A 23742-nucleotide genomic window follows, 5' to 3' on the forward strand; every position below is an offset into this window, starting at 1 on the left:
GGGGATGGGGGTGTATCCCGTGGGGATGGGGGTGTATGCCGTGGGGATGGGGGTGTATGGATGGGGGTGTATGCCGTGTGGATGGGGGTGTATGCCGTGGGATGGGGGGTATGGATGGGGGTGTAGCCGTGGGGATGGGGGTGTATGCCGTGGGGATGGGGGTGTATGGATGGGGGTGTATGCGTATGGATGGGGGTGTATCCGTATGGATGGGGGTGTATGCAGTGGGGATGGGGGTGTATCTGCCGTGGGGATGGGGGTGTATGGATGGGTGTGTATGGATGGGGGTGTAGCCGTGGGGATGGGGGTGTATGCGTGTGGATGGGGGTGTATCCCGTGTGGATGGGGGTGTATGCCGTATGGATGGGGGTGTATGCCGTATGGATGGGGGTGTATGCCGTGGGGATGGGGGTGTATGCCGTGCGGATGGGGGTGTATGGATGGGGGTGTATGCCGTGGGGATGGGGGGTATGCCGTGGGGATGGGGGGTGTATGGTGGGGATGGGGGTGTATGGATGGGGGTGTATGGATGGGGGTGTCTGCGTGGGGATGGGGGTGTATGGATGGGGTGTATCCCGTGTGGATGGGGGTGTATGCCGTATGGATGGGGGTGTATGCCGTGGGGATGGGGGTGTATGCCGTGGGGATGGGGGTGTATGGATGGGGGGTATGGGATGGGGGTGTATGCCGTGGGGATGGGGGTGTATGCCGTGTGGATGGGGGTGTATGCCGTGTGGATGGGGGTGTATGCCGTGGGGATGGGGTGTATGGATGGGGGTGTATGCCGTATGGATGGGGGTGTATGCCGTGGGGATGGGGGTGTATGGATGGGGGGTGTATGCCGTATGGATGGGGGTGTATGCCGTGGGATGGGGGTGTATGGATGGGGGTGTATGCCGTGCGGATGGGGGTGTATGGATGGGGGTGTATACCGTGGGGATGGGGGTGTATGCCGTGTGGATGGGGGTGTATGGATGGGGGTGTATGGATGGGGGTGTATGCCGTATGGATGGGGGTGTATGGATGGGGGTGTATGCCGTGGGGATGGGGGTGTATGGATGGGGGGTGTATGGATGGGGGTGTATGGATGGGGGTGTATGGATGGGGGTGTATGCCGTGTGGATGGGGGTGTATGGATGGGGGTGTATGGATGGGGGTGTATGCCGTATGGATGGGGGCGTATGGATGGGGGTGTATGGATGGGGGTGTATGCCGTGCGGATGGGGGTGTATGCCGTATGGATGGGGGTGTATGCCGTGTGGATGGGGGTGTATGCCGTGCGGATGGGGGTGTATGCCGTGGGGATGGGGGTGTATGCCGTGGGGATGGGGGTGTATGGATGGGGGTGTATGGATGGGGGTGTATGCCGTATGGATGGGGGTGTATGCCGTGTGGATGGGGGTGTATGCCGTGCGGATGGGGGTGTATGCCGTGGGGATGGGGGTGTATGCCGTGGGGATGGGGGTGTATGGATGGGGTGTATGGATGGGGGTGTATGGATGGGGGTGTATGGATGGGGGTGTATGCCGTGGGGATGGGGGTGTATGGATGGGGGTGTATGCCATGCGGATGGGGGTGTATGCCGTATGGATGGGGGTGTATGCCGTGTGGATGGGGGTGTATGCCGTGCGGATGGGGGTGTATGCCGTGGGGATGGGGGTGTATGCCGTGGGGATGGGGGTGTATGGATGGGGGTGTATGGATGGGGGTGTATGGATGGGGGTGTATGGATGGGGGTGTATGCCGTGTGGATGGGGGTGTATGGATGGGGGTGTATGCCATGCGGATGGGGGTGTATGCCGTATGGATGGGGGTGTATGCCGTGTGGATGGGGGTGTATGCCGTGCGGATGGGGGTGTATGCCGTGGGGATGGGGGTGTATGCCGTGGGGATGGGGGTGTATGGATGGGGGTGTATGGATGGGGGTGTATGGATGGGGGTGTATGGATGGGGGTGTATGCCGTGCGGATGGGGGTGTATGCCGTATGGATGGGGGTGTATGGATGGGGGTGTATGCCGTATGGATGGGGGTGTATGCCGTGGGGATGGGGGTGTATGCCGTATGGATGGGGGTGTATGCCGTGGGGATGGGGGTGTATGCCGTATGGATGGGGGTGTATGGATGGGGGTGTATGCCGTGGGGATGGGGGTGTATGCCGTGTGGATGGGGGTGTATGCCGTGTGGATGGGGGTGTATGCCGTGGGGATGGGGGTGTATGGATGGGGGGTATGCCGTGGGGATGGGGGTGTATGCCGTGGGGATGGGGGTGTATGCCGTGGGGATGGGGGTGTATGGATGGGGGTGTATGCCGTGCGGATGGGGGTGTATGCCGTGGGGATGGGGGTGTATGGATGGGGGTGTATGCCGTGCGGATGGGGGTGTATGGATGGGGGTGTATGCCGTGGGGATGGGGGTGTATGGATGGGGGTGTATGCCGTGGGGATGGGGGGTGTATGGATGGGGTGTATGGATGGGGGTGTATGCCGTGGGGATGGGGGTGTATGGATGGGGGTGTATGCCGTGCGGATGGGGGTGTATGGATGGGGGTGTATGGATGGGGGTGTATGGATGGGGGTGTATGCCGTATGGATGGGGGTGTATGCCGTATGGATGGGGGTGTATGCCGTGGGATGGGGGTGTATGCCGTATGGATGGGGGTGTATGCCGTGTGGATGGGGGTGTATGGATGGGGGTGGTATGCCGTGGGGATGGGGGGGTATGGATGGGGGTGTATGGATGGGGGTGTCTGGATGGGGGAGTATGCCGTGTGGATGGGGGGTGTATGCCGTGTGGATGGGGGTGTATGCCGTGTGGATGGGGGTGTATGCCGTGGATGGGGGTGTATGCGTGTGGATGGGGGTGTATGCCGTGCGGATGGGGTGTATGCCGTGGGGATGGGGGTGTATGCCGGTGGATGGGGGTGTATGGATGGGGGTGTATGGATGGGGGTGTATGCCATGCGGATGGGGGGTGTATGGATGGGGGTGTATGGATGGGGGTGTATGGATGGGGGTGTATGGATGGGGGTGTATGCCGTATGGATGGGGGTGTATGGATGGGGGTGTATGGATGGGGGTGTATGGATGGGGTGTATGCCATGCGGATGGGGGTGTATGGATGGGGGTGTATGGATGGGGGTGTATGCCGTGCGGATGGGGGTGTATGGATGGGGGTGTATGGATGGGGGTGTATGGATGGGGGTGTATGGATGGGGGTGTATGCCGTATGGATGGGGGTGTATGGATGGGGGTGTATGGATGGGGGTGTATGCCGTATGGATGGGGGTGTATGCCGTGGGGATGGGGGTGTATGCCGTGGGGATGGGGGTGTATGCCGTGCGGATGGGGGTGTATGCCGTATGGATGGGGGTGTATGGATGGGGGTGTATGCCGTGGGGATGGGGGTGTATGCCGTGTGGGATGGGGTGTATGCCGTATGTGGATGGGGGGGTGTATGGATGGGGGTGTATGCCGTGGGGATGGGGGTGTATGGATGGGGGTGTATGGATGGGGGTGTATGGATGGGGGTGTATGCCGTGGGGATGGGGGTGTATGGATGGGGGTGTATGCCGTATGGATGGGGGTGTATGCCGTGTGGATGGGGGTGTATGGATGGGGTGTATGGATGGGGGTGTATGGATGGGGGTGTATGGATGTGGGTGTATGCCGTGGGGATGGGGGTGTATGGATGGGGGTGTATGCGTGTGGATGGGGGTGTATGGATGGGGGTGTATGCCGTGTGGATGGGGGTGTATGGATGGGGGTGTATGGATGGGGGTGTATGGATGGGGGTGTATGGATGGGGGTGTATGGATGGGGGTGTATGCCGTGGGGATGGGGGTGTATGCCGTGGGGATGGGGGTGTATGCCGTGGGGATGGGGGTGTATGGATGGGGGTGTATGCCGTGGGATGGGGGTGTATGCCGTGGGGATGGGGGTGTATGGATGGGGTGTATGCCGTGGCGATGGGGGTGTATGCGTGTGGATGGGGGTGTATGCCGTGGGGATGGGGGTGTATGGATGGGGGGTATGCCGTATGGATGGGGGTGTGTGGATGGGGGTGTATGCCGTATGGATGGGGGTGTATGCCGTGTGGATGGGGGTGTATGGATGGGGGTGTATGCCGTGCGGATGGGGGTGTATGCCGTGGGGATGGGGGTGTATGGATGGGGGTGTATGCCGTATGGATGGGGGTGTATGGATGGGGGTGTATGCCATATGGATGGGGGTGTATGCCGTGTGGATGGGGGTGTATGGATGGGGGTGTATGCCGTGTGGATGGGGGTGTATGCCGTGGGGATGGGGGTGTATGGATGGGGGTGTATGCCGTATGGATGGGGGTGTATGCCGTATGGATGGGGGTGTATGCCGTGTGGATGGGGGTGTATGGATGGGGGTGTATGCCGTGGGGATGGGGGTGTATGCCGTATGGATGGGGGTGTATGCCGTGGGGATGGGGGTGTATGCCGTGGGGATGGGGGTGTATGGATGGGGGTGTATGCCGTATGGATGGGTGTGTATGCCGTATGGATGGGGGTGTATGCCGTGTGGATGGGGGTGTATGGATGGGGGTGTATGCCGTGTGGATGGGGGTGTATGGATGGGGGTGTATGCCGTATGGATGGGGGTGTATGGATGGGGTGTATGGATGGGGGTGTATGGATGGGGGTGTATGCCGTGTGGATGGGGGTGTATGCCGTGCGGATGGGGGTGTATGGATGGGGGTGTATGGATGTGGGTGTATGCCGTGGGGATGGGGGTGTATGCCGTGTGGATGGGGGTGTATGCCGTGGGGATGGGGGTGTATGCCGTGGGGATGGGGGTGTATGGATGGGGTGTATGGATGGGGTGTATGGATGGGGGTGTATGCCGTGGGGATGGGGGTGTATGGATGGGGGTGTATGCCGTGGGGATGGGGGTGTATGCCGTGGGGATGGGGGTGTATGGATGGGGGTGTATGGATGGGGGTGTATGCCGTGGGGATGGGGTGTATGGATGGGGGTGTATGGATGGGGGTGTATGCCGTGTGGATGGGGGTGTATGCCGTATGGATGGGGGTGTATGGATGGGGGTGTATGGATGGGGGTGTATGCCGTGGGGATGGGGGTGTATGCCGTGGGGATGGGGGTGTATGCCGTATGGATGGGGGGTATGGATGGGGGTGTATGGATGGGGGTGTATGCCGTGTGGATGGGGGTGTATGCCGTGGGGATGGGGGTGTATGGATGGGGGTGTATGGATGGGGGTGTATGGATGGGGGTGTATGCCGTGTGGATGGGGGTGTATGGATGGGGGTGTATGCCGTATGGATGGGGGTGTATGCCGTATGGATGGGGGTGTATGGATGGGGGTGTATGGATGGGGGTGTATGCCGTGTGGATGGGGGTGTATGCCGTGGGGATGGGGGTGTATGCCGTATGGATGGGGGTGTATGGATGGGGGTGTATGGATGGGGGTGTATGCTGTGTGGATGGGGGTGTATGGATGGGGGTGTATGGATGGGGGTGTATGCCGTGTGGATGGGGGTGTATGCCGTGTGGATGGGGGTGTATGCCGTGCGGATGGGGGTGTATGCCGTGGGGATGGGGGTGTATGCCGTGGGGATGGGGGTGTATGGATGGGGGTGTATGGATGGGGGTGTATGCCGTGTGGATGGGGGTGTATGGATGGGGGTGTATGGATGGGGGTGTATGCCGTATGGATGGGGGTGTATGGATGGGGGTGTATGCCGTGTGGATGGGGGTGTATGGATGGGGGTGTATGCCGTGTGGATGGGGGTGTATGGATGGGGGTGTATGCCGTGTGGATGGGGGTGTATGGATGGGGGTGTATGCCGTATGGATGGGGGTGTATGGATGGGGGTGTATGCCGTGTGGATGGGGGTGTATGCCGTATGGATGGGGGTGTATGGATGGGGGTGTATGCCGTATGGATGGGGGTGTATGGATGGGGGTGTATGGATGGGGGTGTATGCCGTGTGGATGGGGGTGTATGGATGGGGGTGTATGCCGTGTGGATGGGGGTGTATGGATGGGGGTGTATGGATGGGGGTGTATGGATGGGGGTGTATGGATGGGGGTGTATGGATGGGGGTGTATGCCGTGTGGATGGGGGTGTATGGATGGGGGTGTATGCCGTATGGATGGGGGTGTATGCCGTATGGATGGGGGGTGTATGCCGTGGGGATGGGGGTGTATGCCGTGGGGATGGGGGTGTGGGGATGGGGGTGTATGCCGTGGGGATGGGGGTGTATGCCGTGTGGATGGGGGTGTATGCCGTATGGATGGGGGTGTATGCCGTGGGGATGGGGGTGTATGGATGGGGGTGTATGCCGTGGGGATGGGGGTGTATGCCGTGGGGATGGGGGTGTATGGATGGGGGTGTATGCCGTGCGGATGGGGGTGTATGGATGGGGGTGTATGCCGTGCGGATGGGGGTGTATTGATGGGGGTGTATGCCGTGCGGATGGGGGTGTATGGATGGGGGTGTATGCCGTGGGGATGGGGGTGTATGGATGGGGGTGTATGGATGGGGGTGTATGCCGTGCGGATGGGGGTGTATGGATGGGGGTGTATGCCGTGGGGATGGGGGTGTATGCCGTATGGATGGGGGTGTATGGATGGGGGTGTATGGATGGGGGTGTATGCCGTGCGGATGGGGGTGTATGCCGTGGGGATGGGGGTGTATGGATGGGGGTGTATGCCGTGGGGATGGGGGTGTATGGATGGGGGTGTATGCCGTGTGGATGGGGGTGTATGCCGTGTGGATGGGGGTGTATGGATGGGGGTGTATGCCGTGGGGATGGGGGTGTATGGATGGGGGTGTATGGATGGGGGTGTATGCCGTGGGGATGGGGGTGTATGCCGTGGGGATGGGGGTGTATGGATGGGGGTGTATGCCGTGTGGATGGGGGTGTATGCCGTGTGGATGGGGGTGTATGGATGGGGGTGTATGCCGTGTGGATGGGGGTGTATGGATGGGGGTGTATGCCGTGGGGATGGGGGTATATGGATGGGGGTGTATGGATGGGGGTGTATGCCGTGGGGATGGGGGTGTATGGATGGGGATGGGGGTGTATGGATGGGGGTGTATGGATGGGGGTGTATGCCGTGTGGATGGGGGTGTATGCCGTGTGGATGGGGGTGTATGCCGTGTGGATGGGGGTGTATGCCGTGCGATCGAGTGCACCCCCTTCTAATAGGCGCTGCCGGATGTACGCCGACCCCATGGATTTCATAGAATTTACAGTGCAGAAGGAGGCCATTCGGCCCATCGAGTCTGCACCGACTCCTGGAAAGAGCACCCTACCCCCATAACCCAGCAACCCCACCCAACACTAAGGGCAATTTTGGACACTACGGGCAATTTATCATGGCCAATCCACCTAACCTGCACATCTTTGGACTGTGGGAGGAAACCGGAGCACCCGGAGGAAACCCACGCAGACACGGGGAGGACGTGCAGACTCCACACAGACAGTGACCCAAGCCGGGAATCGAACCCGGGACCCTGGAGCTGTGAAGCCATAGTGTTATCCACAAGGCTACCCTGCTGCCCGTTCTGTATGTTCAACAGCCGAAACTGCCTGGCAATCACAGTTCCTCGCCAGGATGTGCAGGGCACGCCAGAAATCGTCTAATGACTCACCGGCGTGTTGCTGCCTCGTGGATAGGAGGTGCCTGGCGTAGAGTTTGTTGACCGGCCGGATATCGTGCCCTTTCAGAAGCTCCATAGCTTCAGGGTAAGTGGGCGCATCCCGGATAAGGGGAAAAATCTCAGAGCTCTCCCGTGAGTACAGGATCTGGAGCTTCTGTGCGTCCGAGGGTTGTTCAGTCGCTGTTCCGAGGTAGCTTTCGAAGCAAGCTAGCCAGTGGTCGAAGGCCGATGTGGCATTGGCTCCTTGAGGGTGCAGCTGTCGGCGATCCGGCTTGATGCGGAGATCCATCGCTGTAATAACTCTGCTTAATAAATTGATGCACTATCAGTTACGACGAGACGAGCGTAGAGAGTAATGGAGGCTTTATTACGCAGAGATGTGTGGCCTCCTGCAGCTGCTACCAGAATGGGAGCAGCTCGGTGAGCACACACATTTATACTCCGCCTACTGGGCGGAGCCAGCAGCCAGGGTTCTACCCCCGTACCTGTAGTACAGGAGCCTTACCGTATTACCTCTAATACAACTATTATACAATCAGTGGTGGCTGCCACATGGACCATCCGCAATATGCATTGCAGCAACTTGCCAGCTGCAAAATCCTGGAACTCCTTCCCTAACAGCACTGTGGATGTACCTACACCTCAGGGACTGTAGCGGTTCAAGGAGGTAACTCACCACTACCTCCTCAAGGGCATTTAGGGATGGGCAATAAGTGTTGACCTGGCCATGAAACCCAATGAATGAATCAGTAAAAAGAATCATTGCCAACACAAATGTTCTGGTGTTATCATATTGTTTATGTGGGATCTTGCTGTGCTGAAATCAAAGAACAAAGAAAATTACAAAAGTAATTAAACTTCAAAAATACTGAACTGACCACCAAGCATGCTGGGTCAATGTAGAAATGAAATTGGTTTTCCAGCAGTTACCAGAAGCTCCCACATCTCCCAAATTTCTTTTACCATCAGAGTACCTCTCAATTTCCTCTCCCTGATTCTAAATCCGACACTTAATTCCTCAGCCAATGGCAGGCGGTGTCTGAGAGCTGGCTCAGCCAATGGCAGGCGGTGGCTGAGAGCTGGCTCAGCCAATGGCAGGCGGTGTCTGAGAGCTGGCTCAGCCAATGGCAGGCGGTGGCTGAGAGCTGGCTTAGCCAATGGCAGGCGGGGTCTGAGAGCTGGCTCAGCCAATGGCAGGCGGGGTCTGAGAGCTGGCTCAGCCAATGGCAGGAGGTGTCTGAGAGCTGGCTCAGCCAATGGCAGGCGGTGTCTGAGGGCTGGCTCAGCCAATGGCAGGCAGTGTCTGAGAGCTGGCTCAGCCAATGGCAGGCGGTGGCTGAGAGCTGGCTCAGCCAATGGCAGGCAGTGTCTGAGAGCTGGCTCAGCCAATGGCAGGCAGTGTCTGAGAGCTGGCTTAGCCAATGGCAGGCGGGGTCTGAGAGCTGGCTTAGCCAATGGCAGGCGGTGGCTGAGAGCTGGCTCAGCCAATGGCAGGCGGTGTCTGAGAGCTGGCTTAGCCAATGGCAGGCGGTGTCTGAGAGCAGGCTCAGCCAATGGCAGGCGGTGTCTGAGAGCAGGCTCAGCCAATGGCAGGCGGTGGCTGAGAGCTGGCACAGCCAATGGCAGGCAGTGTCTGAGAGCTGGCTCAGCCAATGGCAGGCGGTGTCTGAGAGCTGGCTCAGCCAATGGCAGGCGGTGGCTGAGGGCTGGCTCAGCCAATGGCAGGCGGGGTCTGAGGGCTGGCTCAGCCAATGGCAGGCGGTGTCTGAGAGCTGGCTCAGCCAATGGCAGGCGGTGGCTGAGAGCTGGCTCAGCCAATGGCAGGCGGTGGCTGAGAGCTGGCAGAGCCAATGGCAGGCGGTGGCTGAGAGCTGGCTCAGCCAATGGCAGGCGGTGGCTGAGAGCTGGCTCAGCCAATGGCAGGCGGTGGCTGAGAGCTGGTTCAGCCAATGGCAGGCAGTGTTCTGGTGATGGTCTCCATGTCAATGATGGGATGTCCATGCTCTGGGTGTGAACCATTTGGGTTGGGTCCAGTTTAATGCAGACACAGATTTCCCAGTAAAGTCTTGTTGGGGACATAGCGTTTAGCTCCAGTTCTGATGTCAGTGACATTCTGATCATCTTCCTGATTGGAGTCTGTCCCAATAATTATTCAGCAAGTACCCAGCGGAATAGAAGCAGCTCACACTCTGCCAACACTCTGATTATTCGCTGGCATGTATAATTAGGACCCACACCTTTGTTGAAGCAGCTGAGATTTTCTCCAGTGAGATGTCAGATTCTCATTGCCCTGAAGTAAAGACTTTATTGATTTTGGATAGTTCTGCATTTCGCTGGGATTCTCTGTCTCACACAGAATGCTTTAAGAGGAGTGTGTCTGATCCACACAGTGTGTGTTGACTGAACTCCAATCTGGCGAGGTCAATGTTACTTAAATCAGTCTGTTAATTAAAGATTCACCTCACTGTTACCAGGAATTAATTGTGCAAATATTAAAATGAATAATTTTCATTTCTTTAGAGCATTTCAGCATCTCAGCGAGAACCACACAAAGTATTTGCAAAGTGCAGTCACAATGATGATGTGGGAAACCAATTAACACACAGCAAGATCCCAGTCAGAGCAATGTGATAATGGGCAGCAAATCTGTCACAGTGAAGTTAATTGAGGATAAATATTGAACAGGAAATTAGGGATAATTGTAAAATAAAAGTTAAACACTGTGATGCTGGAAATCAGAAATAGAAACAGGAAATTTTGCAAAATATCGGCCGGTCTGGTAGCATCTGTGGAGAGAGAAACAGAGTTCACTGTTTCGAGGCCAAATAACGTTCCGCAGAAGTCACGTTGGACTCAAAACATTAACTTATGGTAATTTGGAATTACAAAGACTGGCAAGTGTATTCAGGCAAAGTCCCAGAAAATTTATCTTTAATAAGAATCAAAGAAAATCCCAAATGAAATGAAATAATATTTAAATCCAGTTGGATACATATCCAGAGCTGAAACTCAACAACTTCATTACATTTAAGAAACGGGATGATTTCAGATTCATTGGGCTTTAAGTAGTTTAATATTTGCAATAAGGTCTTTGGAGCCAGAATCTGTTATCCTGAGCATTTTATAGATCAGAGTGAAATCCATCAGCTCCAATTATCCCCTCATTGATTTGCTGTAATTATTTCCTCCTGATCATTATTCCTGGGAGCAGCTATTTAATGTTTAATGACGGTGATCTATTCATTGGCTGCTTCAGTCTCCAATCAGCAAATGGGAATCAGGCTCCTTCCCAGGCTGGTTGTGTAGAGAGCGCAGGAACAGGCCATTCGGCCCAACGTCTCCATGCTGGTCTCTCTGCTCCACACCACCCTCCTCCCACCATCCCCCTCTCTCTCTCTCCATCCCCCTCTCTCTGCGTCTCCTTCTATTCCCTGTTCAGTCTGGGCCAGTATTCCTGCAGATTGATTTGCAAAGCTGAGATTTTGTTTGTGTATTTCTGCAGTGATCAATAACAGGGAGCCAGGGGCAGCAATAAAGATGTGGCCACACTGATCGTTCCGACAGCTGCTCACTCACAGCCTGTTAAACACAGTCTGTCTCAGCATTTATATTCCCCTCACCCAAACTCATCATCCTCAACTGGATATGACACAAAGAACGATGAGTGGGAGAATGAGGGGCAATAACTGGTTTATTCAATGATTGGTGGTCAGCAAGCGATGATTCATAGAATTACACAGCTCCGGAGGAGTCCATTCAGCCCATCGAGTCCCTGCTGGATCTTTGAAAGAACCGGATTGAAAATGATCCCAATTTTCCAATGTTAGTTTTCACTGATTCCCTTCAATCTGTGTCCCTCTGCTTACCCACCATCCTGTCACTGGAAACACGGTCTTCCCACTTTCTTTATCCTGTCAGGGTCCTTTCTCTTTTAAAACAGGCCAGAAGCTGCAAGCTTGCTGTGAAGGAAGCTGTGCTGAAAAACCATCATCGCAAACAAAGATCATTTTTCCATTCACTTATGATTTTTACACCTTTCCAGCCCTCTGTATTTATCTGTCCTGTGTGTGTACGTGTGTGTGTGTGTACGTGTGTGTGTGTACGTGTGTGTGTGTGTGTACGTGTGTGTGTGTGTACGTGTGTGTGTGTGTACGTGTGTGTGTGTGTACGTGTGTGTGTATGTATGTGTGTGTGTGTACGTGTGTATGTATGTGTGTGTGTACGTGTGTGTGTGTGTACGTGTGTGTGTGTGTGTACGTGTGTGTGTACGTGTGTGTGTGTGTGTACGTGTGTGTGTGTACGTGTGTGTGTGTGTGTACGTGTGTGTGTGTGTACGTGTGTGTGTGTGTACGTGTCTGTGTGTGTACGTGTGTGTGTACGTGTGTGTGTGTGTGTGTGTGTGTACGTGTGTGTGTGTGTGTGTGTGTGTACGTGTGTGTGTGTGTAGAGGGTGGGGGCAAGTTAAAGTGGGAGCTAGGAATTAGTTAATAGTTAACCAATTTTCTTTACTGCATCGTTTTTTTATAGTTATCATTATAAATAAACAGTAATTTATTTATACTGACAAACCTAGTGACTGTAATTATTGGGCAGCCAAGGGCCAAAGACTTTGGGTATTTTTCTAAGAATTATTGGTTACCTCACTTATGTTGCGACTCTGGGTCAAGTGGAATTGACCGCGCACTAGCTCAGGGTGTTGTAACATAATTTGTGGGCTTGGGTCCATGTTCATATAGTTTTAAATTAATCAGAGATACCAGGTCTGTAGTGATTTAACAGGATGGCTCTGGAAGCTGCTAAGACTTTTCTTCAGGGGGACGACCTGTCTGTGGTTTATTTAAAAGAGCTTTGTAAAGATAAACTAGCCAAATTGGCAGGAGAATTAGAGGTACCAACTAGAACTAGGAAGGTGGAGATAACTGACGCAATTGCTCAACATTTAAATTTGAAAGAGGTGCTCGAAACACAGGAGAGGCCACGAGGAAAGATAGCATCAAAGGATATTTGTGGGCGACACGGTAGCCCAGTGGTTAGCACAGTTGCTTCACAGCACCAGGGTCCCAGGTTCGATTCCCGGCTTGGGTCACTGTCTGTGTGGAGTCTGCACGTTCTCCCCGTGTCTGCGTGGGTTTCCTCCGGGTGCTCCGGTTTCCTCCCAAAGGTCCCGAAAGACGTGTTGTTAGGTGAATTGGACATTCTCAATTCTCCCTCTGTGTACCCGAACAGGTACTGGAATGTGGCGACTAGGGGATTTTCACGGTAACTTCATTGTTAATGTAAGCCTACTTGTGACAATAAAGATTATTATTATTATATTTACTGGTGGGGATATTGAGCTGCAGAGAATTCTCAGATCGTGTTTTCAGGATCCTTAAGGGGGAGGGGGAGCAGCCCCAAGTCATGGTCTACATAGGTACCAACGACATAGGTAGGAAAAGGGATAGGGATGTAAGGCAGGAATTCAGGGAGCTAGGGTGGAAACTTAGAGCTAGAACAAACAGAGTTATTATCTCTGGGTTGTTACCCATGCAACGTGCTAGCGAGTCGAGGAATAGGGAGAGAGAGCAGTTGAACACGTGGCTGCAGGGATGGTGCAGGAGGGAGGGTTTCAGATTCCTGGACAATTGGGGCTCATTCTGGGGTGGGTGGGACCTCTACAAACGGGATGGTCTACACCTGGACCAGAGGGGTACCAATACCCTCGGGGGGAGGTTTGCTAATGCTCTTCGGGATGGTTTAAACTAGTTCAGCAGGGGATTGGGAACCTGAGTTGTAGCTTCAGTACACAAGAAGCTGAGAGTAGTGAGGTCATGAGTAAGGTTTCAAGGTTGCAGGAGTGTACCGGCAGGAAGGAAGGTGGTCTAAAGTGTGTCTACTTCAATGCCAGGAGCATCCGGAATAAGGTGGGTGAGCTTGCGGCATGGGTTAGTACTTGGGACTTCAATGTTGTGGCCATTTCGAAGACATGGATAGAGCAGGGCGAGGAATGGTTGTTGCAGGTGCCGGGGTTTAGATATTTCAGTAAGTTCAGGGAAGGTGGTAAGAGAGGGGGAGGGGTGGCATTGTTAGTCAAGGACAGTATTACGGTGGCTGAGAGGACGTTTGATGAGGACTCGAATACTGAGGTAGTATGGGCTGAGTTAAGAAACAGGAAAGGAGAGGTCACCCTGTTAGGGCTTTTCTATAGGCCTCCGAAAAGTTCCAGAGATGTAGAGGAAAGGATTGCAATGATGATTCTGGGTAGGAGCGAAAGTAACAGGGTAGTTGTTATGGGGGACTTTAACTTTCCAAATAATGACTGGAAACGCTATAGTTCGAGTACTTTAGATGGATCCGTTTTTGTCCAATGTGTGCAGGAGGGTTTTCTGACGCAGTATGTAGATAGGCCCATGAGAGGCGAGGCCGTATTGGATTTGGTACTGGGTAATGAACCAGGACAGGTGTTAGATTTGGAGGTAGGTGAGCATTTTGGTGATAGTGACCACAATTCGATTACGTTTACTTTAGCGATGGAAAGGGATAGGTATAAACCGCAGGGCAAGAGTTATTGCTGGGGGAAAGGCAATTATGATGCGATGAGGCAAGACTTAGGATGCATCGCCTGGAGAGGAAAACTGCAGGGGATGGACACAATGGAAATGTGGAGCATGTTCAAGGAACAGCTACTGCGTGTCCTTGATAAGTATGTACCTGTTAGGCAGGGAGGAAGTGGTCGAGTGAGGGAACCATGGTTTACTAAAGCAGTTGAAGGAGGCTTATGTGAAGATGAGACATGATGGTTCAGTTGGGTCGCTTGAGAGTTACAAGTTAGCTAGGAAGGCTCTAAAGAGAGAGCTAAGATGAGCCAAGCGAGGACATGAGAAATCTTTGGCAGGTAGGATCAAGGATAACCCTAAAGCTTTCTATAGGTATGTCAGGAATAAAATAATGACTAAGGTAAGAGTAGGGCCAGTCAAGGACAGTAGTGGGAAGTTGTGCGTAGAGTCCGAGGAGATAGGAGAAGTACTAAATGAGTATTTTTCATCAGTATTCACACAGGAAGAAGACAACGTTGTCGAGGAGAATACTGAGATACAGGCTACTAGACTAGAAGGGCTTGAGGTTCATAAGGAGGAGGTGTTAGCGATTCTGGAAAGTGTGAAAATAGATAAGTCCCCTGGGCCGGATGGGATTTATCCTAGGATTCTCTGGGAAGCTAGGGAGGAGATTGCTGAGCCTTTGGCTTTGATCTTTAAGTCATCTTTGTCTACAGGAATAGTGCCAGAGGACTGGAGGATAGCAAATGTTGTCCCCTTGTACAAGAAGGGGAGTAGAGATAACCCCGGTAACTATAGACCAGTGAGCCTTACTTCTGTTGTGGGAAAAGTCTTGGAAAGGTTTATAAGAGATAGGATGTATAATCATCTGGAAAGGAATAATTTGATTAGAGATAGTCAACATGGTTTTGTGAAGGGTAGGTCGTGCCTCACAAACCTCATTGAGTTCTTCGAGAATGTGACCAAACAGGTGGATGAGGGTAAAGCAGTTGATGTGGTGTATATGGATTTCAGTAAAGCGTTTGATAAGGTTCCCCACGGTAGGCTATTGCAGAAAATACAGAGGCATGGGATTCAGGGTGATTTAGCAGTTTGGATCAGAAATTGGCTAGCTGATAGAAGACAAAGAGTGGTGGTTGATGGGAAATGCTCTGACTGGTGTCCAGTTACTAGTGGTGTGCCACAAGGATCTCTTTTGGGGCCGCTGCTGTTTGTCATTTTTATAAATGACCTGGAGGAGGGCGTAGAAGGATGGGTGAGTAAATTTGCAGATGACACTAAAGTCGGTGGAGTTGTGGACAGTGCAGAAGGATGTTACAAGTTACAGAGGGACATAGATAAGCTGCAGAGCTGGGCTGACAGGTGGCAAATGGAGTTTAATGCAGAAAAGTGTGAGGTGATTCATTTGGAAGGAATAACAGAGTACTGGGCTAATGGTAAGATTCTTGGTAGTGTGGACGAGCAGAGAGATCTCGATGTCCATGTCCATAGATCCCTGAAAGTTGCCACCCAGGTTGAGAGGGTTGTTAAGAAGGCGTACGGTGTGTTAGCTTTTATTGGTAGAGGAATTGAGTTTCGGAGCCCGGAGGTCATGTTGCAGTTGTACAAAACTCTGGTGCGGCCGCATTTGGAGTATCGTGTGCAGTTCTGGTCGTCACATTATAGGAAGGATTTGGAAGCATTGGAAAGGGTACAGAGGAGATTTACAAGAATGTTTCCTGGTATGGAGGGAAGATCATATGAGGAAAGGCTGAAGGACTTGAGGCTGTTTTCGTTAGAGAGAAGAAGGTTAAGAGGTGACTTAATTGAGGCATACAAGATGATCAGAGGATTAGGTAGGGTGGGCATCGAGGGCCTTTTTCCTCGGATGGTGATGTCCAGCACGAGGGGACATAGCTTTAAATTGAGGGGAGATAGATATAGGACAGATGTCAGAGGTAGGTTCTTTACTCAGAGAGTAGTAAGGGCGTGGAATGTCCTGCCTGCAACAGTAGTGGACTCGCCAACATTAAGGCCATTTAAATGGTCATTGGATAGACATATGGACGATAAGGGAATAGTGTAGAGGGACTTTAGAAGGGTTTCACAGGATGGTGCAACATCGTGGGCCGAAGGGCCTGTACTGCGCTGTAATGTTCTATGTTCTAGTTTGAGCATGAAAGGGAATTAAAAAGAATCGGAAAAAAAATGGAGATGGAAATGAAGAGCTTGGAATTAGACAGAGAGGAAAAAGCAAAAGAGAGGGAGTTCCAGATGAAAACACTGGAAATTAGAGGAAAGCTTAATCTTAGAATGAACCCAATGGCGAGATATTCAAATTTATACCGACCCTCCCAAAATTCGAAATGAAGGAGGATGAATTATTTTTTAGGGCATTTGAGAAAATAGCAACCCAAATGGAGTGGCCAAAAGAAAAGTGGACATTACCCAGGCAGATTAAACTGACGGAGCGGGCACAGGGAGTTTATGCTGCCCGGTCAGAGCTGGCATCTAAGAATTATGACATGGTTAAAAAAAAGCTATTCTGGATGCAAAGAAATTGATTCCCGATGCATATAGACAAAAGTTTCTGAATTTAAGGAGACAGCCGGAACAGACTAATGCTGGATCTGTTATCGAGCCTACCAGGGAGCAGGAATTTTAGAGTTAGTATAATGTAACAAAGAAGAGTTGATAAACAGTCTTGAATTAAGGATCCTCTTGGAATGAGTGATCACAGCATGCCAGAATTTCAAATTCAGATTGAGCGAGAGAGGACAGAGTGCCATACTAGAGTTTTAGCATTGTGCAGAGATAATAATACAGGCCTCAGGAAAGAGTTGGGCCCAGTAGACTGGGTACAAATAATTGAAGGTAGGATAGTTGAGGAACAATGGCGGATTGTCAGGGAGATATTAAACCTCTCAATTAAAGTATATTCCTGAGAGGAAGAGGAATTGTAAAAGGGAGAAAAATGTTCAATGGTTAAACAAGGAAGTCAAGGAAGGCATTTTTGCTATCACAGTGTATCTTTAAGCCATATGTGGTGGACAAATGACTGCGAGTTGACTTTGTTTCAATCAAACAGTCTTTATTCGCACTCACTCAATGTTATAGTTCAACAATTACACCATCAACACAAGTTATTCTGCAGAGTACTATAACTTCATACTAGATCTTAACTTAACTTTAGTGTGACTACAAGTACCAGATATACATTGGCCTTCATCTGTGTGCTGACTCCTGTGTCCCTCAATGTCCGGTCCTTGATCTGGTCTAGTCTGGCTCTGGCCTTCCTTCTGTAGGTAGTGCGCTGGCCCTTCTAGTATTGGCCGGTGAAGGTCACTGTTGTTTCATTGCTGCTGTACACAGAGAGGTTCTAAGTTGGTGCCGCCCCTTTTAACCTGCTTGCTCATCCTGACCTTTTGGGCGGTCTCTGGGTCTCTGGGTCTCTGGGTCATCGCCAATAATTGATCAGGGCTCTATCACCCTGATTAACCAACTCCAAACAGGGCCTGCCACATCGAGTTTGGGGCACTCCGTGGCCATGCCTGCGAGTGTTGGGGGCAGGTAGTCCCTTCCAAATAAGGAGTTTAGCTGCTGCTGTGTCTGGTAAACAAGTGTGATTGACAGGATAGTTCTAATGTTCCTGGGATGGCCTGGGATGGCCTGGGATGGCCTGGAGGTGGGCTGGAGGTGGGCTGGAGGTGGCCGGGGATGGCCTGGGATGGCCTGGAGGTGGGCTGGAGGTGGCCGGGGATGGCCTGGGATGGCCTGGAGGTGGTCTGGAGGTGGGCTGGAGGTGGCCGGGGATGGCCTGGGATGGCCTGGGATGGCCTGGAGATGGCCTGGGATGGCCTGGGATGGCCTGGAGATGGCCTGGGATGGCCTGGAGGTGGCCCATTTCTTGTGTATTGTGCTGTCTCGGCTGCAGCTTGCTGATTAATGTTTATTTGATTTGCAGCCTGCTTGTCCATGAACTTGGCCAATTCTCCCAGCATCCTATGCAGGACGCCATTTTAGGTGGCCGTTCGGCCACAGCATAAAGGCAAAAATAGGACATACCAAACTGCAAAGGCTATTGTTAAGCTGGAGGATCGGGAGAACTTTAAGGTTCAGCAAAAGGCTACTAAAAATAAAATCAAAAGAGCTAAGATACCGTGGCAGCACGGTAGCATGGTGGTTAGCATAAATGCTTCACAGCTCCAGGGTCGCAGGTTCGATTCCCGGCTTGGGTCACTGTCTGTGCGGAGTCTGCACATCCTCCCTGTGTCTGCGTGGGTTTCCTCCGGGTGCTCCGGTTTCCTCCCACAGTCCAAAGATGTGCGGGTTAGGTGGATTGGCCATGCTAAATTGCCCGTAGTGTCCTAAAAAAAGTAAGGTTAAGGGGGGGGTTGTTGGGTTACGGGTATAGGGTGGATACGTGGGTTTGAGTTGGGTGATCATGGCTCGGCACAACATCGAGGGCCGAAGGGCCTGTTCTGTGCTGTACTGTTCTATGTTCTATACACTACGAAAGGAAACTAGCAGAAAACATAAACACTGATACCAAAAGCTGATATAAGTATATAAAGAGGAAGAGAATAGCGAAAATAAATGTTGGTCCTTTAGAGGCGGATACTGGTGAGGTAATAATGGGTAACACAGAGCTGATGGAGACACTGAACCAATATTCTGCCTCTGCCTTCACAGTAGAGGGAAATAAGAGTTTTCCAAAAACTGCAATTAATGCAGAGGAACTTGGTGCAATAAACCTCACAAGGGAGACGGTAATGAATAAACTGATGGGATTAAAGGCAGATAAGTCTCCGGGATCTGATTGCCTGCACCCTGGGGTATGAAGGGAGGTGGCAGCAGAGATAGTGGATGCTTTGGTTCTGATATTTCAGAATTCCCTGGATGCTGGAAGGGTCCCGGTGGATTGGAAACGGGCTAATGTAACTCCCCTATTCAAAAAGGAAGAGAGGCAAAGAGTAGGAAACTATAGACCGGGCAGCTTGACCTCTGTGGTGGGGAAGTTACTGGAAGCAATCATTAAGGAGGAGATGACTGAACGTTTGGAAAGACAAAGCTGAATCCACCATTGTCAGTGTGGTTTATTGAAGGGACAGTCATGCTCAACAAACTCGCTTGAGGTTCTTTGAGGATGTAACCAGGAAGGTGGATAATGGGCAAACTGTGGATCTAGTATATCTAGACTTCCAGAAGGCATTTGACAAGATGCCGCATAAAAGACTGATCCAGAAGGTGAGATCGTCAGGGATGGAGGTAGAGTACTAGATTGGATTGAGGATTGGCTGACTGACAGAAAGGAGAGGGTCGGGATCGATGGGTCCTTCTCTGCCTGGTGAACTGTAACTGGCGGGGGGAGCCGCAGGGGTCAGTCCTCAGACCTCACAATCTGTATAAATGATCTGTAAGCAGGGACAGAGTGTAACATAGTAACATTTGCAAATGATACTAAAATAGTTGGGAAAGCAGACAGTGAAGAGGAGATAAAGAGTTTACAGACGGATAAAGATAGGCTAGGAGATTGGGCCCAGATGGGGTTTAATCTGGATAAGTGTGAGGTTTGGCTGAAAAAACAGAAGGCAAATTAATATCTGAATCGAAGGCAGATTCCACATGACCCTGGGTAGAGGGATCTGGGCAGAGGGATCTGGGCAGAGGGATCTGGGCAGAGGGGATCTGGGCAGAGGGGATCTGGGCAGAGGGGATCTGGGTGTCTTTGTTCATGAATCACAGAAAGTCGGTTTGCAGGTACAGCGTGTAATTAAACAGGCAAATGGAATGTTAGTGTTTATTGCAAAAGGACTGGAGTATAAACGCAGAGAAGTGTTGTTGCAATTGTATAGGGTGTTGGTGAAGCTACATCTGGAGTATTGGGTCCAGTTTTGGTCTCCTTATTTGAGGAAGGATGGGGCGGGATTGGAGACAGTTCAGAGGAGGTTCACCAGATTGATTCCGGGGATGAAAGGGTTGACGTGTGAGGAGAGATTGAACAGTTTGGGTTTATACTCGCTGGAGTTTAGAAGGATGAGAGGGGATCTGATCGGGGTGTATAAAATACTAAAAGGAATTGATAAAGTAAACATAGACCAAATGTTCCCCCTTGTGGGGCAATCGAGAACGAGAGGTCACAGATAGAGGTTGAGAGGCGGCAGATTTAGAACTGAGATGAGGAGGAACTACTTCTCGCAGAGGGTGGGGAATTTGTGGAACTCGCTGCCCCATAGTGCAGTGGAGTCCAAATCATTAAATGGTTTTGCGAAGAAGATAGATATATTTCTGATTTTTTAAAAAATGGCTCAAAGGAATATGGGGAATAGGTTTGGGAGCAGGGAGAGATCAGCCATGATCTGATTGAATGGCGGAGCAGGTTTAAAGATGTGAATTCCCCACTTCTGCTCCTAATTCCGATGTTCCTCTGTCCTCTGTTCCTAATCCAATTTTGTTTCTGATTATGAAATAATGAGAAATAGCTGTTACCTACGAGACTTGTCACTAACTGACCTTGAACAAATGGCAAGTAATTCTACCAAAGAAGACATGAAATCGGAAGAAGCTGGACTTTTCTAAAAGTAATTTGTTCCAGTCTCTTGCAGTAAACCCATTGCCAACCACTTGAATTGTAAACGTTTCCCCGAGCATACCTGCTGTGGAGGAAAATGTACATAATATTGTGACATTAGTTAGTCAGGACGAGGACAGTAAGAACTGTGAAGTGACACCAAGCGAACAGGTGGTTAACTCACATCCTTTGAAAGGTCCACGGTGCCTCTTCAAGGTAAAGGAAGCAAATAGCCAAGGAGATGAAATAATCAGTTGTCAATTCCTTTTAAAAATTAGGTGGAAGGTGTCTGAAATGAAATGAAATGAAATGAAAAATGAAAATCTCTTATTGTCACGAGTAGGCTTCAATGAAGTTACTGTGAAAAGCCCCTAGTCACCGTATTCCGGCGCCTGTCTGGGGAGGCTGGTACGGGAATCGAACCGTGCTGCTGGCCTGCTTGGTCTGCTTTAAAAGCCAGCAATTTAGCCAGGTAAGCTAAACCAGCCCCTCCAGTGTCTGGAGAATCATTTAGTGATTCTGCCACTGCGTCTGTTAACAACAACCAGAAAGTTCATGGAGTCAATAATGTGCCGTCCTCTGATTCTGAAATTAAAGAGGAAAAGTTGAAACCTGGAAAGAACAAATTGTCTCAGCCCATATTACTCAATAGCTGTGATTACAAAGACTCCGATCGCAGAATCACAGAATGATGCCGCACAGAAGGGGCCCTTTGGCCCATCGGGTCTGCACCAACGCATGAAAAACACCTGACCTGCCCACCTAATCCCACTTGCCAGCACTTGGCCAATAACCTTGAATGTTCTGACGTGCCAAGTGTTCATCCAGGTACCTTTTAAAGGATGTGAGGCAACCCGCCTCTCCCACCCTCCCAGGCCGTGTGTTCCTGACCGTCGCCACCCTCCCAGGCAGTGTGTTCCTGACCCTCACCACCCTCCCAGGCAGTGCGTTCCAGACCATCACCACCCTCTGGGTAAAAAACTTTTCCTCAAATACCCCCAAACCTCCTGCCCCTCACCTTGAACTTGTGTCCCCTCATAACTGACCCTTCAACTAAGGGGAACAGCTGCTCCCTATCCACCTTGTCCATGTCCCTCCACCCTGTCCACCTCGATCAGGTCACCCCTCAGTCTTCCCTGCTCCAGAGAAAACAACCCAAGCCTATCCAACCTCTCTTCATAACTGAAATGTTCCATCCCAGGCAACATCCTAATGAATCTCCTCGTCACCCCCTCCAGTCCAATCACATCCTTCCTATAATGTGGCGACCAGAACTTCACACAGTACTCCAGCGGTGACCTCACCAAAGTTCTATACAACCCCAACATGACCTGCCTGCTTCTGTAATCTATGCCCTGATTGATAAAAGCGAGTGTCCCCCATACGCCTTTTTCACCCCCACCCTATTAACCTGCCCTTCGGCCTTCAGAGATCTCTGGACAAATACACCAAGGTCTCTTTGTTCCTCGGGACTTCCCAGTGTCAGGCCATTCACTGAATACTTCCTTGTCACATTACTCCTTCCAAAGTGGATCACCTCACACTTTTCAGGATTAAATTCCATCTGCCACATATCTGCACATTTGACCATCCCGTCGATATCTTGCTGTAACCCAAGACACTCAACCTCGCTGTTAACCACCCGTCCAATCTTTGTGTTATCCACAAACTCACTGATCCTACCCCCCACATAGTCATCTATGTTGTTTACATAAATGATGAATAATACAGGACCCAGCACAGATCCCTGTGGTACCCCACTGGACACTGGGCTTCCAGACACTAAAGCAGCCGCCTGTCATCGCCCTCTGTCTCCTACAGCTCAGCCAGCTTTGAATCCACCTTTTCGAGTTCCCCAGTATCCCATGTGTAATTCCCTTCTTTATAAGTCTCCCATGTCAACTGCACTACGCTCATCTGGACACACGCTCAAAAAAATTCAATCACATTTGTTAGGCATGACCTTCCTTTGACAAAGCCACGCTGACTATTCCTGATTTAACCTTGTTTCTCCAAGTGGAGATAGATTCTCTCCTTCAGAGTTTTACCCAATAGTTTCCCCCTGCACTGAGGTGAGATCCACTGGCCTGTATTCCTTGGCTTGTCTCTGCAACATTTCAGAATAGTGGACCGGTGATGAGAGAAAAGCTGTAAAACAAAGAATGGTGCGTAGACGGCCATCCAACTCTGCAAAGATTCAACCCTCAACTGTACTCCTCACTGGAGTAACCGTGTGGAGGAAGAGAGAGAATGTAAAGCTGGAGGTGGCTGAAGAGTGTTTATTAATTAAAAGTGAACCAAATATTTCCCTCAGCATTGACGATGCTGCTGGTAGTTTAGCTGCAGAAGATCCTCGAAATTTGGACAAACAGTCATTCACAAAACATTGTCTGCATTGCAGAAGAGGCAGAAAGAGTCAGAAATACAGACAAAACTCATTCAGAGGGTTCCCTCTATTTTCGCCAGTCAGAAAGCTGGCAAAGGGAAGCAAGTGGAAATGCTGTGGTGTACAGAAGTAGAGTTTGAGAGATTGACGGCCACATTAGTGAGCAAATGGGTGATCAATGTCCCTAACTTTTTGAGACCATTTAAAATGACTACTGATGCCAGTGAGCTGGGGAGAGGGGCTGTGCTACTACAAGATGACGATGCAGCAATAGAGAGGCCAGTGGGTATTTTTTGAAGAACTAAGTCCGTGCCAAAGAAAGTATTGCACCAATGAAAGAACATAAGAACATAAAGGGAAGCTTTCGCATTGCTACTAGCCCTTCAGCATTTTGAATAACATGTCCGGCATGACAATAAACAAAACTTAGTTTATACGGACCATGGGCGGGATTCTCTCAGCCCTGGGCTGGGCCGGAGAATCCCCGCGACCGCAGCGAATCACGCCACGCCGCCCCGATGCCGGCACGCGATTCCCCGCAGAGGGGAGAATCGGCGCCATTGGGGCCGGCGTGGTTGGCGCGGCGCCGGTCGGGAACCGCTCTACGTGGCCGG

The sequence above is a fragment of the Scyliorhinus canicula genome, chromosome 4, assembly GCF_902713615.1.
Source record: "Scyliorhinus canicula chromosome 4, sScyCan1.1, whole genome shotgun sequence".
NCBI classification, from domain to species: domain Eukaryota; kingdom Metazoa; phylum Chordata; class Chondrichthyes; order Carcharhiniformes; family Scyliorhinidae; genus Scyliorhinus; species Scyliorhinus canicula.